Below are 15143 nucleotides of genomic sequence, written 5' to 3' on the forward strand. Positions count from 1 at the left end.
AGGGCGAGTGTAAATAAAGCGAACGTTAGACAGAACATCTTGGACATCATAAGAGGGCCGATTATTAGTTCCTTTGGTTGGTATTGTTGATTATTGAGTCATAACGATGTCAAAAAATGTCATGTTAAAAAATGGGGTAAAATCGAAAATTGAAAATTTATTTCCAAACCTGACCTTTTGACTTAAGTGGTGGATCTATCGTCGAATTTTTAACAGTTCATGCACATGTTTTTTTACATATTTTTTATTCAATCTGACACATACATTTTGTAGTAGCTCTACAAAACTTGTTTTTAAATTAATTTTAAAGAATCAAAATCAATGATTTATCAAATGTTTATTTGATTTTTTAATTTAAATAATTGAAAAACCAAAACTTTCATTAATTTTTTTTTTATATTTTGAGGGATGTATAATTTTTGATTACATTGGATTATGTATGTTTGAATTAAATGAATCATGATATTACTTGTTGAAAAATGGAAGCATTCGTCCTATTTCAAATAATTTCATTTTCCTGAAAATTTACCTTTTCTATAATGTTTCCAAATTGTCAGCACTTCACTTCATTCGAAACCACATCGGAAGTTCGACTGTTCCTAGCAACCATATATCACTTCTCGAGAATACTTTGCATGCTTGTTTACGGCTTACACGTTCTAGGCGAGTCTCGCTTATGCAACAACAACAACACAAAGAAACAGTCCTTACATTTATTAGTTCGGAAAGGCGCCGAACGCAGTCTTAATCAGCCAACACTACTTATCACGCCTAATTGCACAAGTTTAACTGCTCTGTTCACCTCAACGCATTTTTATTTTACATCGTGTGAGCCGATACGTATATCCTACACACTTCCTGTCGTTCACTCTAAACGGTAGCACTTGGAAACTGCAAACACATCTGTAAGCCACCAACCACGTTAATCATCTCGCGTCTAGTCAGTTTGATAGCAAATTCTACACTGACCGCAAAGGCTCCACGGCACGCTGAAATTGGGCTCTCTCGATGATCACTTCCAAGATTCCCCCCAAAACTCACACCTTTTCGCCTCTCGTGCACTCCGAGACCCCGGGTGCAGCTCAGCACCCGACCACCCACCGCCCGCTCTAAGGGTTTGGGGGTAGGATGGGAGAAGGTGGCAAGTGCGGATGCATATCCAACCACTGTCTAATTGATGCCGGGTGATATGCGCGGGTGACTGGAAGGGACGGCATCGCGTGAGGTGTCTCGTGTATATGCCGCCGTCATGAACGTTCAGTGACTATACTTGGACTTAGCGATTTTGGGCTCGCGCGACTTGTTGTTGCCGTTTTTAGTACCCCATGCAAAAAAAAAGAACGACGAGTCGGCGGCGGTCTGTCGGATGCGAGGAAAGGGGAGATCTGCAAGATATTGATTTCATTGACAGCGCTAATTCTGGGCGGTGAGCAATGATTGCCGGTGTGGAATGCTGGACACGGATAGAGGATAGATTGTAAGGAAGATAATCAATCAAGGTGGCCTGGGTAATTATAAGAGGAGGATCCATTGATCATTTTTGGTTTCAGTTTAATTATAAGAAACTCGGACGAGGAAACAATGTGTAGCCGATGAGACTTACTTGAAAAATCATGTAACGTTCTTGGGAACTGTCAATGGCTGTTCCTTAATTTCAAATAATCAATTTATATTACGGTTTCATTCTGACAGTGGACCTTATCAAACCATTAATTTAACATATCACGTGGTCCACAAAGCAAAATCTCTTCACTATTTGTTCTAGACTTAATTTTAATTTTTCTCGCTTTTCCCGAAACACTTAAAACTAACAACATAAAATATAGGGAACCCTTCTCTGAATCATCATTCAGATGTAGGTGGTGTATTTATTCATTTTTTTTTTTTTTGATATCCCATGATACAAAAACTGAATCATGCACAGCATCTACAAATTATTCACAGTAATCACTAACAGACTTTATTTCCTTTGAGACCGACGACGCTAGGTCTACAAAAATAAGACGAATATGATCGAGGAATACACTCGACAGACTGATTACTGTTTCTCTAATTCATGCAAAGGTTATTTCCGAATCATTCTTTGCAATGGTACGCATAGATATCAGAAAACAGCTACATAACAATTTAGATAATTTATTTTTAACAGTTTTACATGCCAGTTTCCGCAATATCGGTATCGGTATCCACTAGATACTGAGAAAAACGTACCACCAGTTTTGGGAGAGCATTCACGTTCCCAACTGCCACCAGCATGGCATGCAAAAAATGAAAAATACATCTTCGAATATACCTCGAATATAATCGAACTTTTTTTCTGCTTGGAGGTAAAGTGGTCACCTAATGGGGGCAAAGTGGTCACCCGCACATATCAAGCTAAATAAGATAGATTTATGCGTGTTTTTTCGTCCAAATTTGTTCAAATCATATTTGATATGGTAGCTACATGTATGAAATAAGCTTGGCGTATTCACCTAAAGTCTCAATTTAAATTTTCTCTTGCATACAAAAACGTAGTAAGAAACACATAACGTTCCGCATAACGAGTTTTAGTTTAGTTGGAGTGGCATATTCATCCAGGGTCTACCTATGACCACTTTTTTTCTCGCTGAGAATAAACAAAATATCTGTTCACCTCTACTAGAATATGTGTACAGTCGTCCAAACTGATGATTTATCCAATATATCAGATTGAATAAACTAAATTTCACGAGAAATTCATTAGATACCATGCACACAGAACTACGGCCGGATGGCTATCGAGAGAGTAATTTCTGTTTTTATTTGTATTTTGACATGTGACAGCTCTACTGAAGTACAGGGTGACTCGAAAGTCATTAAATTCTTCAAACATAAGGTGACTATCAATACGGCATCTATAGTCAACAATTATACTACCAAACAAGCAGGTGACTAATTTGCCCCCAGTACCCCTATTATGTCTTTATGTTTGCACTTTTTTTTTGGTTTACGCGTCCCGTTTTTATTTCTGAACTATTTGGTCAGCCTAAATAAAATGCAACGCGTATGTTTACGTTTCGCTGTTTTCGTTTTTTTTTACCGTTTCCACGAAGACATGATCATTTCTATTCAAAACTAATTTCTAATGAAGTTTTTGCTGTGGACTTTCGAGTTTATGCGTCCAAAGGGACGTTTCTCCCAGTGAAACGGTGCGCCATCCGTACACTTAATTTTCAATTTTTTTAAATCTCGAATCAAGGAAAAAATCATATTTTTGATATTTTTAACATTTTTGATACTGTTTTTCTTCTTTTTTAAAGTTTCATTTTTTGTGTCGTTCCACATTTTTCTTATTTTTCAGGTTTTTTATAAATTTAATTTTTCTTTAGATTTTCGATTTTTGGTTTTTTTTATTCCTCATATTTACAAAATTTTAAGAATTTTAATATTTTTGTTCATAATTTTATATTTATTCAATTTGTTCAGATTTCAAATATTTAAATATTTTTTATATTATTTTATATTTCTAATTTTTTTCTAAATTTAAAAAAACAGATTTTTCTATTTTTTTAAATTTTTAGTTATTTTTGTATATTTTCCTCACTTTTCATGTTTTAAATTTGTTTAGCCTTTACTCATTTTCTTTTTTTTTCTAGATTTTTCATATTTTTCATATTCCTTGTATTTTAATATTTTGTAGACTTTTTATATCTTTTTTTAAATTTCTCAGGTTATAATTTTTTAATTTTTTTTTCAGATTTTTCAGGTTTCCAAAATTTCAATATTTTTTAATATATTTTTCGACCCTTCTCTTCCTTTGCGAGTAGTTGGGTCCCTTGCTAAAAACAGTAGAATAAATTGAAATGTAAATACACTATAGATATACGAATAGATTTAAGAATTGGGTTTGATCATCAACACTTTTATAATCTCCTTATATCCCATCCTTTTCCTGAAAAAATGTCATCCTTCTAAACTCGAGTCAACCGCGAGTAATCGGTTTTCTACCTTACTAACCATAGAATAAGGAAGTTGTTTATATATAGCTTAAAAATATAGTTAAGAATTCGGCTCCTTAAAACTTATGTAACTGAGCCTGTAAAAATAAACAAATTAATAAAAAATATATTTTTTTGGGTTTTTTTTCATTTTCAAAGATTTAAAAAAAAATTCTTTCCTTTAAATATTTTCCATGTTTTTAATATTATTACACTGTTCACATTTTTCTTACTTCTTGTGTTTTAATTTTTTGGTCTTTTCTGATTTTAATTTTTTTTTCAGATTATCAGGGATTTCAATACCATCGAACCAATATAAACAGTTCATGTTATTTCATCACAAAAATGTTTCTGATCACTTATCATTGCTTGTGGTGATTCTTTTTTTTTGCCAAAAACAACATCACGATCGTGCCTCAGCCTCCATATTTACAAGAATTGGCGCCTGTTGCTCGGAGATAATTGCTGCTACCGCGTGTTGAAAATTTAAATTGTTGGAAAACCACCGACGAATTTCATTTATGCGCGATGAATCACTTAATCTATAGTCGATTTATTTTATATACGCACTAGCTGACCCGGCAAACTTCGTCCCGCCCAAAATTTGTTTTTTATTATCAATACCTTCAAACATTCTCGTTTTCTTACTATGAGCAAGTTCATGGGTCCAATCGCAGGACTGTTCATTAATTGATCTTCTAATCGACCCCGTTGAATTTACCGTTTACTATAAAATTCCTAGTATTTCTAACAAAACTCGTCATTATAATATCAGATTATTTTCAGACTCAATTCTCGTTCAAGATTTTTCAACCACTTGCAAATAACATGTTTCTCCGTTAAATGAAATAAATATTTTATACAGAAAATATGATAGAATACAGACAGCCCTGAATCGGACAATTCCTTCCTCGAGTTCTGCTCTTATCAACACATTCGGCGATCCTTTTTTATTGGTATGGATTGGAAATGGATTGATGAAATGTGATGAAACTCACTCCTATATCTTCTTCTGTTTCCAGATCAATCAAATCCCCCCCCCTTTCAAAGGGGGATGGAGAGTCTAGCTACCATAGAAACATTTATTGTACCCTAAAACGTTCACATGCCAAATTTGGTTTCATTTGCTTGATTAATTCTCGAGTAATGCAGAAAGTTGTGTTTCATTTGTATGGCAGCCCCCCTTTAGAGAGGGAAGATGAGGATCTAAGCACCATAGAATCATTTATTGCACCCTAAAACCTCCACATGCAAAATTTGGTACCATTTGCCAGATTAATTTTCGAGTAACGCAAAAATTTGAGATTAATTTGTAAAAATCTTTGTAAAATTGTAAAAATCGGCATTCTGGGACTTATTTTTTTTTTGCAATACGAAACTAAAAGTATGGTTTTGGGTACCAATAAAAATAGTTATCTCGATTTTTCATTCGGAACATGGTACGAAATGTTGATTTGCACGATAATATACCCTATGCAAAATATTAGCTCATTCGGACTTCATTTACTGGTGTCGCAGACGTTAAAATTAAGTTTTTTGAAAACCAAAAAATCACCGTAAATCAGAGCTTAAAAAAAATTAATACCATGTCCTCAAATTGCATGACACGTCGAAATTTACAGTTATCTCAAAAAAAAATTATCAAAAATCGATTTTTCAGGCGAAAAAACGACCAAGTGCTAAAAAAACACATTTTTTTGACAAAAAAAAACGAGATAAGTCTAAATCTCGACGAATAATGCAATTTTAAAACATTTGGCGTCAAACTTTTATTTAAAAAAATCTCGATTTTCGGTGATTTTTTTTGTTTTTCAAAAAAACTCATATTTTTACGTTTGTGGCACCAGTGAATGAAGTCCGAATACATAGGGTATATTATCGTGCAAATCAACATTTCGTAGCAAGTTCTTATGGAAAATCGAGATAACTATTTTTATTGGAACCCAAAACCATACTTTTCGTTTTTGTTGGCACCCAAAACCATACTTTTCGAAGAAAAAAAAGTTCCAGAATGCCGATTTTTGCAAAAAAAAATTAAAAATTAAAATTTCAAATTTAATTTTAAGACATATGGCATCAAAAAAAATCGTAAACCCCGATTTCACCGAAATCACAAAAAAAAATTCAAAAAAAATCTTTGAAATAGAATTATTCTTAGAAAACGCAAGAATAAATTAATGGAAATTAATTGAATGAATAGTCTGATTAGCCTATCGCTAAAAGTTTTTCAGAGGGGAGTACTTCATACGGATGCCCAAATTCAATGTCGCAATAAGTTTGGTGTAGATAAGTGTGGAATATTCTATCGATTAACCTAATCTGTGCTTTTATTCTCGTTACAATTACTTTCTGTGTCCGTCCCTACATGTTAATTTGCTAAATGTTCTTCATCAACCGCATTTGCAATGTACACTTCGTCCATAATGTAAATTATCTTACCTGCATAGATAAATATTTAAAATATTTCGCCTTTTCACCTTCTATAACATCAAACCAAATTCAGCAATATCCTCAATCGCACAGAAACTTGCATGGTGCGACTCAATTCGCGCATCATCTCCCGTTCGCAGTAAAAATACATTAAACCTCAAGCGATAGACATGCGTTCTCACTTATCGCTGCTTCCTAAAAATCGAATTAGCCTCCACACACCATACCCAGAATCAGCTTTTATGCCAGCCAATGTGTGCTTCTCTTTTAATCCGCCAAGTTTACTTTTCATTTCATTAGTGTATGGAGCGAAGAAAAAAACATGTCGCACATCTCAGCTTATGCTGGAAACCTCAAGTCCGGCGGTGCAACGGACCGGCTGAATGCCGCAAAGCCACCAGGTCTCTCGGCTAGTTATAGGTTATTATTATTCAGGCAAACTGCTTCCCTTTTAAGGAATTGATACCGTAGATGGCTAAATGGGTCCTCTCAATGAAAACCGTGTACCCCTCGCCGTGCGCCTCCCCCCTCTGTCCACACTTGACCGACCGAAGACTTGATACATATTCCCATAAGCGTCGCTCACGAGGAGGGACTTTGCTATCGACGAGCCGAGATCTGTGCGCACCTTCGGCGGAGACACACGGCAATCCGTTCCAAGAAATAAATATCTTGGCGCTTAAGCTGTAGGAAAAAAAAATAATATCAGGTTGTATGCTTTATGGCACAATCGAACCTGAGAAGCTGGAAGGAAGTCATTGGGAACAATCGAATCTGCTAGAACTTTCAAGGAAAGCAACTTTCGCAGCTTCTTCCTTCCAAGATTATGCCGGAATCTCACGGTGAACCGGAAGTGCTTGCAAACAGGCGACGTGGTCATACCGTGAATGGTCAGATATCATTTTACAACGCTGATTGGATAGTGTGAAATTGCTTGTCAAGATGATTTTTAATTGACGGGTTTTCAGAGAGTTTATCCGTTGAAGGTAATTCCACTGGCGTCGTTTACTGTCTTAGTTATCGGTGATATATCTGTTCTGTTGTTATTTAAAAAAAATGATTGATGAAACTCATCGCGACCTTAGCAGTATGCTAAGGTGAGTGTCATCATTGAAAGTTCAATATTTTGGTACACCAAAAGTATCTGAAAGTCGCCTTGAGATCATGCCCTTCGCAGACCTGCATACACTTTAATCCTGTCCGGATTAAAGGCATTAAAAATGAAACAAAAATCAAAAACTCGGACATGCTTCCTGCTCCGGAATGCAGCCGTGATTATTATTATCGCCAACAATAAATCGAGCGTGCAACGTTGAAGTAGCATTGCGGACATCACGTTCGTTACGAAAAGACACGCGTTAATTGTAACGTTCAAGATCGCTGAAGAATGTAACTCAGTGTGATGACAACTGACTAAACCGGTGTAAATATTAATTCCACCAATCTCCGCAAAGTGGCAATCTTATCAGAAGATAAACAACATTCCATCTCGTTGTTAATCTACAAACAGACCAATTGATTATTATTATTATTTGCGCAATCTGGTGACTGCCCGTGAAATAGACACTTCCAAATGCCCCACTTTTGCAGAAACCAAATGAATCTCTCCTTATTAGTCACATCACATCGCGAATCAGAACAATCGTGACACCATCATTTTTCGCGGGCCCCACAACTCGACAAATAGGGAGATCAAGAAAATTACCATACAATACACGGTTAATCCACCCGGTAACTTGTCAGCAGCCGCAGCCACGATCGCAGGACCTTGTCCTCTGCATCGCACAGCCTTGAACTTAAATCCAAATGCCCAAATCGCATCTCGAAAGGTACCTATACCAACATTTTCCATCCCGATGAGTTTAATGACCTCGGCACCCAACGCTCTAATCCGTATGCATCCTTACGAAATTAGCCTCTTTCGGAGCAGATGGTGGGCAAATTCACTCTTGATTGCTTCTCCCGCGGAACCTTCGCATTGGACTGTGTGTTTGTTTTCGCCAGGGGTTCTCCGCAAATTTATATTATCCACTGTTTCGCTGTTTGTGAAGTTTTGCGCACCAAAACGCGAATCATGCAATGCGTGATTTCCGAAAGTACCCCCCCCCCCCCCCCTACTTACATTTCTATGCTATATAAATATCGGCTGTGAAGCGCGCGACTTTACGTTACGTCATTTGGAAGCTTAAGGCGGCTCGCACACAGGAGCAATAAGCAACTAGCAACTGTTAACATGCAATACGCAATATTATCGCCAATGGATTATTCCATTTAATTTTTGTTGATCTCGCACACCGACGCAATACGATATTGCTGTCGCCTTTACAGAGCAACACATGTCGCTAGCAACAAAGCGTGTCGGTTGAAGAGCAACTTATCGCCCATATTTTGACAAGTTTCGTACATTAGCCGATTGTTTGCATAATGTCAGGGGTTTTTATTGCTCTGGTATGCGAAGAACAACAAAATATGTTGCCTGTTGTATATTGCGTATTGCAGTTTGCTAGTTGCTCATTGCTGCGGTGTGCGAGCCGCCTAACGTGTCGCTAATAAAAGAAGCTTATTCTACAGTTTGTTGTGAAGCAGTTCTAACACTTTTCTATCAAATGGGATGTTCTAATAGGAGTGTTGTAAACTTTAAAAACATTGTAGTCGAGCGCTCAACATACTTACAAAAATATACAGGTCGGGCTCAATTATATATGATTGTTTTATATACAATTTCAGATTCGATTATATACAGTTTAAGGTGTTTTTATATATTTCAGTTATGACTTATTTCAAGTAAAAATGTAATATTTCAACGTTAAGATGAAAGTCAATTGGCTATTATAAGTAGAGTGGAATGAAAATCTTTATTTTTGATAATTTTTATTGTAGGTTCGCCAGAAATTGTGTAGAATGATATTGCAGTAAAATTAAAAAAGTTGGATGCCAAGAACAAACTTCTCTCTGTTAGAGCTGATTTAACTCCTTGAACGGAAATGAAGAGTCCAGCTCGTCATAATCTTTCCTGAACAAATTGACAATGACGAGCTGGACTCGCCAGAAATTATTGAGGTTTGATGCTTCTTATGAGAGCAGTATCTGTAAGTCATATCGATCTATCGCTTTAATATACTTGTGTGCCAGAGCAGTGCTGACTGAAAGTAGAGCCATTTTAAGGCATACAGAGCCGGAAAAAAAGTAACATTTCAGTGCTGACTGAAAATAACTTGTCGTTCAATGGGGTTAATAATAACGACATAAAAAAACTCACACTTTCAAGTGTTTTACTTCCAAAAAGTTACTTAAATCCACTAATTTGGATGTTTCACAACTGTATTCTGTATTAAATTTTCTCATCTTACAAATGGAAGCAACAGAATCGTCCTACGTAGCGTTCTTTTTTAATTAGAGCCATTTTAAAGCAAACAGAGCCGGAAACAAAAAAAAATAAAAAATCAATAACTCTGTCATAGTTGAAATCCTCTAAAATAAATTCCTAAGATATAAACATTGAAAAAATAAATAAATAATTTAAATAATTGAATGATAAATTAATAATTGAGAAAAAAAAATCGATTAGATTATATATAGTGAAAAAAAAATTGAAGACTACCCATAATCGAGTTCGTCCTGTAAAACCATTTTTGTTTTTTTTTCATATTTTTTTTTTAAATTATTGAAATAATTTTACTAGTGGGGTGAAATGGACAGTGAAATGTTAGTAATGGAAAGAGTATTCAACTATGTTTCCTATCTCTCACTGTATGTTCTATTCCAGCCGCTGGATATACAAACGTTGAGAGAGAGAGTAGTATTGATCCTCTCGCAAGCGATTAACTTCCACGCTTCGTGTATTACAACCCTATCCGTATTTCCAAATATTTTTGCTTTGGTATGTTGAGATACAAATCGCTGCTTCAGAAATTTTCCGTATCCGAACATCGTAGGAATAAGCCACCCATAAAAAACAACACCTTTCCTATCCCTCTCCGTAACAGAGAAAAACGTTGATTGCATGTTGGAGGCTGTATTTTTTCATCACTTGTATTTCGACGTACGACCACGTCTTTCGTTCCTGTAATTGGGTGTAATTCAAAATTTGTAATTACGTTTGGGGTGCAAGGTTTTGATTGATAATGAATTCATTCAAAAGATGAAATGTGTACGGGTGATGTTTGTTAATTATTGACCCAAAAACCACACAGCTCAAAAACTGTTTTGAAAGCAAGCCACTGAAATCACAAAATCTATAAATCTGAGTATTTGCTTAAAAATCCATCTCAGTCATGATTGGTCAGTGATTTTGTTTTTCGTGTGTGTTTTTTGTTCTCGTTTATATTATTATATTTATTACTAGCTGACCCGGCAAACTTCGTCCCGCCCAAAATATATAAATATATATTTTTGGGTTCGTTTTGGGTTAATCAAGCAAATTCTCGAGTTATACTAAAATTTGTGTTTCATTTGTTTGGCAGCCCCTCCTTAGAGAAGGGGGAGGTGTGTTTATCCGCCATAGAAACATTCATTGTACCCTAAAACGTCCACACGCCGAATTTGAGTTCGTTTGCATGATTAATTCTCGAGTTATAAAGAAATTTATGTTTCCTTTGTATGGAAGGCCTCCCTTAGAATGAATTGATGAATTCTCGAGTTATACTAAAATTTGTATGGCAACCCCCCCTTAGAGAGGGGGAGGTGTGTCTATCCACCATAGAGACATTTATTGCACCCTAAAACCATCACACGCTGAATTTGGTTCTGTTTGCTTGAATAATTCTCGAGTTATGCTGAAATTTGTGTTTCATTTGTATGGCAGCCCCTCCTTAGGGAGGGGGGAGGTGTGTCTATCCACCATAGAAACATTTATTGCACCCTAAAACCTCCACATGCTGAATTTGGTTCCATTTGCTTGAATAGTTCTCGAGTTATGCTGAAATTTTTGTTTCATTTGTATGGCAGCCTCTCTTAAAGAGGGGAAGGAGTCTCGAACTATCGTAAAAACCTTCCCCGGCCCCAAAAACCCCCTACATACAAATTTTTAAGTCGATCGGTTCAGTTGTTTCCGAGTCCATAAGAATCAGACAGACAGACAGAAATCTATTTTTATATATATATATAGATATAATTATTTTCGAACATTATTTTTTAATAATGCTAAAAGGCCTGAAAACTGAACTAAACTCTCGGCCTTGAGAAAAACAAATTGGAAGACCTCGCTGCCGTTGCCGAATGACCGATGAATCGAGAATGACTTTTTGGTGACGGTTCCCCATTTTCTGTTATCATTCTGCATTAGGTGCTGCATAGCATAATTTATGAATTATTTCTTTGGGAAATGATGTTTTTGGGAGCGTTAGAGATGTAATTCTGCTTAGAGATACTGAAAAACTATTTGGATATTGAATAAATTCAATGTTCGAGTGTTGCTCTAAAGAACAAGCAATCAACAGTGTATGTGATTGCTGAGAGTTTTGACAATCCGCTCAAATTGGCTTTTTATTACTTTGTAAATCGTCGTCGCGCCCTCAGTGCAAGTAATTGGAAGTAACATTTTGCTCGCTCCTTTGTCCAGCTAGCTCATCTGTATCATTCCTCAGTGTCGGCTTCCGATCTCGGGAGGACTCATACAAATACGCGAGTAGAGGAACAATTTAACATCACCGGAATAGAATGAGCTGGTCTGATAGATAAAGGAACTTGAATTTAACTAAATAGATTGTTATTGTATTAAATTTTTTTGGTTAGTATTTCACTTTTTTTTTGGCACTGGCTCGGCTCGCTGGGTAACTCACTGGTACAGAGCGTTAACACGTTCGTCGCCCAAAGCGACTTTTCTGAGTTTCTTGCGGAGCCCAAACTGCGGATAAATAAATGAAGATCAAACTTAGTTTGTAGACAACTTTCACATGATGTAGCAATATTTTATTTAATTTGAAGATGAATTGACAACAATAACACATGCCAAAGTCATATAAAATGGGTTTTGCAAAAAGCTGCCATACAAACCATCCACACTATAAATTAATGAAAAGTATAGTATACACATTATAGCAATATGGTTACAATTTTATTATTTTTCTACATATCCTATAGTCACGCTTGGTGCGTTATCAAATTCCTTTTGAAAATCCTATTCAATTTGAACGGGGAAAGTGTCACCCATATCTGGGTGACGGGGCAACGAAAGGGTTAAAGCGTTCCGAACGCTGGGACAGAGCGTTCCGAGAGCTCACTAGGGTCTCTTCAGCTTTCTCTTCTAGTTTCTCATTTTCACACAACATTTAACTGTAGAATAATCACCTCTTTTCTGCACTTTGTTTAGATTTTTTTTTCCTTTTTCACGTCTATCTCTATCTCCCTATCTCTGACATCAATCGCCGCGCCAATCCTCTCCGCTTTCCTTTTAAACTTCCTCGTTCCGTTTCCTTCCATTTCATCTATTCCTTCCATCCTTCCTGTTTCCGGTCAATATCACCAGTGACAGTGTCCAGTGATTGATTGATTGATTCTTTGTTTTAAAGAGGCTTTAAACTTTGCAGTTCATTCGCCTCTAAGTGTCAGTGACAGTTTGGCGAGATTTATATCTCGTCTATGCGTTATATCGTTCTTGTGGCACAGTGGGCTATGAATAGTAAAGGGTGTGTCACATCAAATTGCATCACGGAAAAAACGCTGTAGAAATTCGCCCAGCAGACCGATCCTTTTGAAAATTTTAGACAGTAAAATAAAAACTATTAAACAACTTTTGGCATTTTCTTTTTATTCATACTTCGAGCCCAAGCCCGTATGCTCGCACCTTCCTCTTTACCCCGTCCATAAGGTTCTGTACAACGTCAGGTTGTAGTTTTTTTTGAACAGAAATCCATTTTCTCTTGAAGTCCGCCTCCGATTTGACAACTTTTGGGTTCTTCCGGAGGGCCTGCTTCATAATCGCCCAATATTTTTCTATTGGGCGAAGCTCCGGCGCGTTGGGTGGGTTCATTTCCTTTGGCACGAAGGTGACCCCGTTGGCTTCGTACCACTCCAACACGTCCTTTGAATAGTGGCACGAAGCGAGATCCGGCCAGAAGATGGTCGGGCCCTCGTGCTGCTTCAATAGTGGTAGTAAGCGCTTCTGTAGGCACTCCTTAAGGTAAACCTGCCCGTTTACCGTGCCGGTCATCACGAAGGGGCGCTCCGCTTTCCGCGGAGCAGATCGCTTGCCACACCATGTACTTTTTGGCAAACTTGGATAGTTTCTGCTTGCGAATCTCCTCCGGAACGCTGAATTTGTCCTCTGCGGAGAAGAACAACAGGCCCGGCAGCTGACGAAAGTCCGCTTTGACGTAGGTTTCGTCGTCCATTACCAGGCAATGCGGCTTCGTCAGCATTTCGGTGTACAGCTTCCGGGCTCGCGTCTTCCCCACCATGTTTTGCCTTTCGTCACAGTTAGGAGCCTTCTGAACCTTATATGTACGCAGACCCTCCCGCTGCTTGGTCCGCTGGACGAATGAACTTGACATATTCAGCTTATTGGCGACATCCTTGTGATCTTTTTCACTGACGGAGCATCCATTTTTGCCGTTCTTCACCTTCCGGTCGATGGTTAGGTTCTCGAAGTATCGTTCTAGTACTCTGCTGACCGTGGATTGGGCGATTCCCAGCATCTTACAGATGTCCCGATGTGACAACTCCGGATTCTCGAAATGAGTGCACAGGATTAATTCACGACGCTCTTTTTCGTTCGACGACATTTTTCCAAATTTACGAAAAATTGACAGTGAAGCATGGCCAACGTGATCTATACACTCTTATCTGATTATAAGCGAAAGCTGAAGATATAATTCCTGAAAATTAAATTTCTACAGCGTTTTTTCCGTGATGCAATTTGATGTGACACACCCTTTAGTTACAATTTTCTTTGTATATATAAAAAAATTATTTGAATCTCTGCCCAAAAAAAGAACAAATTTTACACAAAAACCAAGAACAACATTCTACAGCGGCAACTTTTAATTGTTCCGTATTTCGACGGTAACATTGGCTTCATTCGTAGACAAGCACTAAATATGTGTATAAAATAGTTTCATCCTTCATATTCGTTCTCGCCGGCAATAGTTTCGTAGTCGCATGTTAGCAATGCGGCCTTGAACGCCCTTCTAGTTTTTCCCTAATATTGGATTTCATTTTATTTTATACTCCTAGACTGTATTTGTTTGCGACTTTTATGCTGACCGGAGAGTTAAGAAAAAACCAAGACACTCTTCCTCTTCCTCTTCCTCTTCCTCTTCCTCTTCCTCTTCCTCTTCCTCTTCCTCTTCCTCTTCCTCTTCCTCTTCCTCTTCCTCTTCCTCTTCCTCTTCCTCTTCCTCTTCCTCTTCCTCTTCCTCTTCCTCTTCCTCTTCCTCTTCCTCTTCCTCTTTCAACAGTACTCTCTTGTCACGATTGTTACTGTTATGTCAAGTGAGAGTTCATATTGTGCGGTTTAAAATTGTCCGGTTTTTCGATGAAGAAAACTCATAATTTCAGGAGAACCCCAAAATATGTCATTTCACCTATCCCTCAGACAAATTGTGGATTCCTCTCCTATAAATGTTTGTTTGTGAAATGTTAAAATAGAAAAAAAGTATTTTCAATTCTCAAAAGACAGCCCCTTTCATTCGAACTGAATTGAAGGTCAATAGAATAGTGCGGGGCAACGGTGCGCACCTAACTGTTGTCTTGTTTACCAAGTTGTAACTATATTGTAACTATATATATATATATATATATTACCTTCGAAGCGTA

General features: G+C 37.2%; 1 protein-coding gene across 3 annotated transcripts in view; it reads right to left on the reverse strand.

Annotated features, from left to right (window-relative positions):
* The window catches only part of LOC129762761 (serine-rich adhesin for platelets-like), a 151167-nt gene that overhangs the window by 120376 nt on the left and 15648 nt on the right, over window positions 1-15143 (reverse strand). Inside the window, exon 1 of one of the 3 annotated variants that reach the window (XM_055761283.1) lies at window positions 530-954. The exons of the other annotated variants lie outside the window; for them this stretch is intronic. The gene's annotated coding sequence lies outside the window, so the exon portion shown is untranslated. Of the gene's footprint in view, window positions 1-529; window positions 955-15143 lie in introns of those variants that run through there. 3 annotated transcript variants of the gene reach the window in all.

The sequence above is a fragment of the Toxorhynchites rutilus genome, chromosome 1 (assembly GCF_029784135.1).
Source record: "Toxorhynchites rutilus septentrionalis strain SRP chromosome 1, ASM2978413v1, whole genome shotgun sequence".
NCBI lineage: Eukaryota > Metazoa > Arthropoda > Insecta > Diptera > Culicidae > Toxorhynchites > Toxorhynchites rutilus.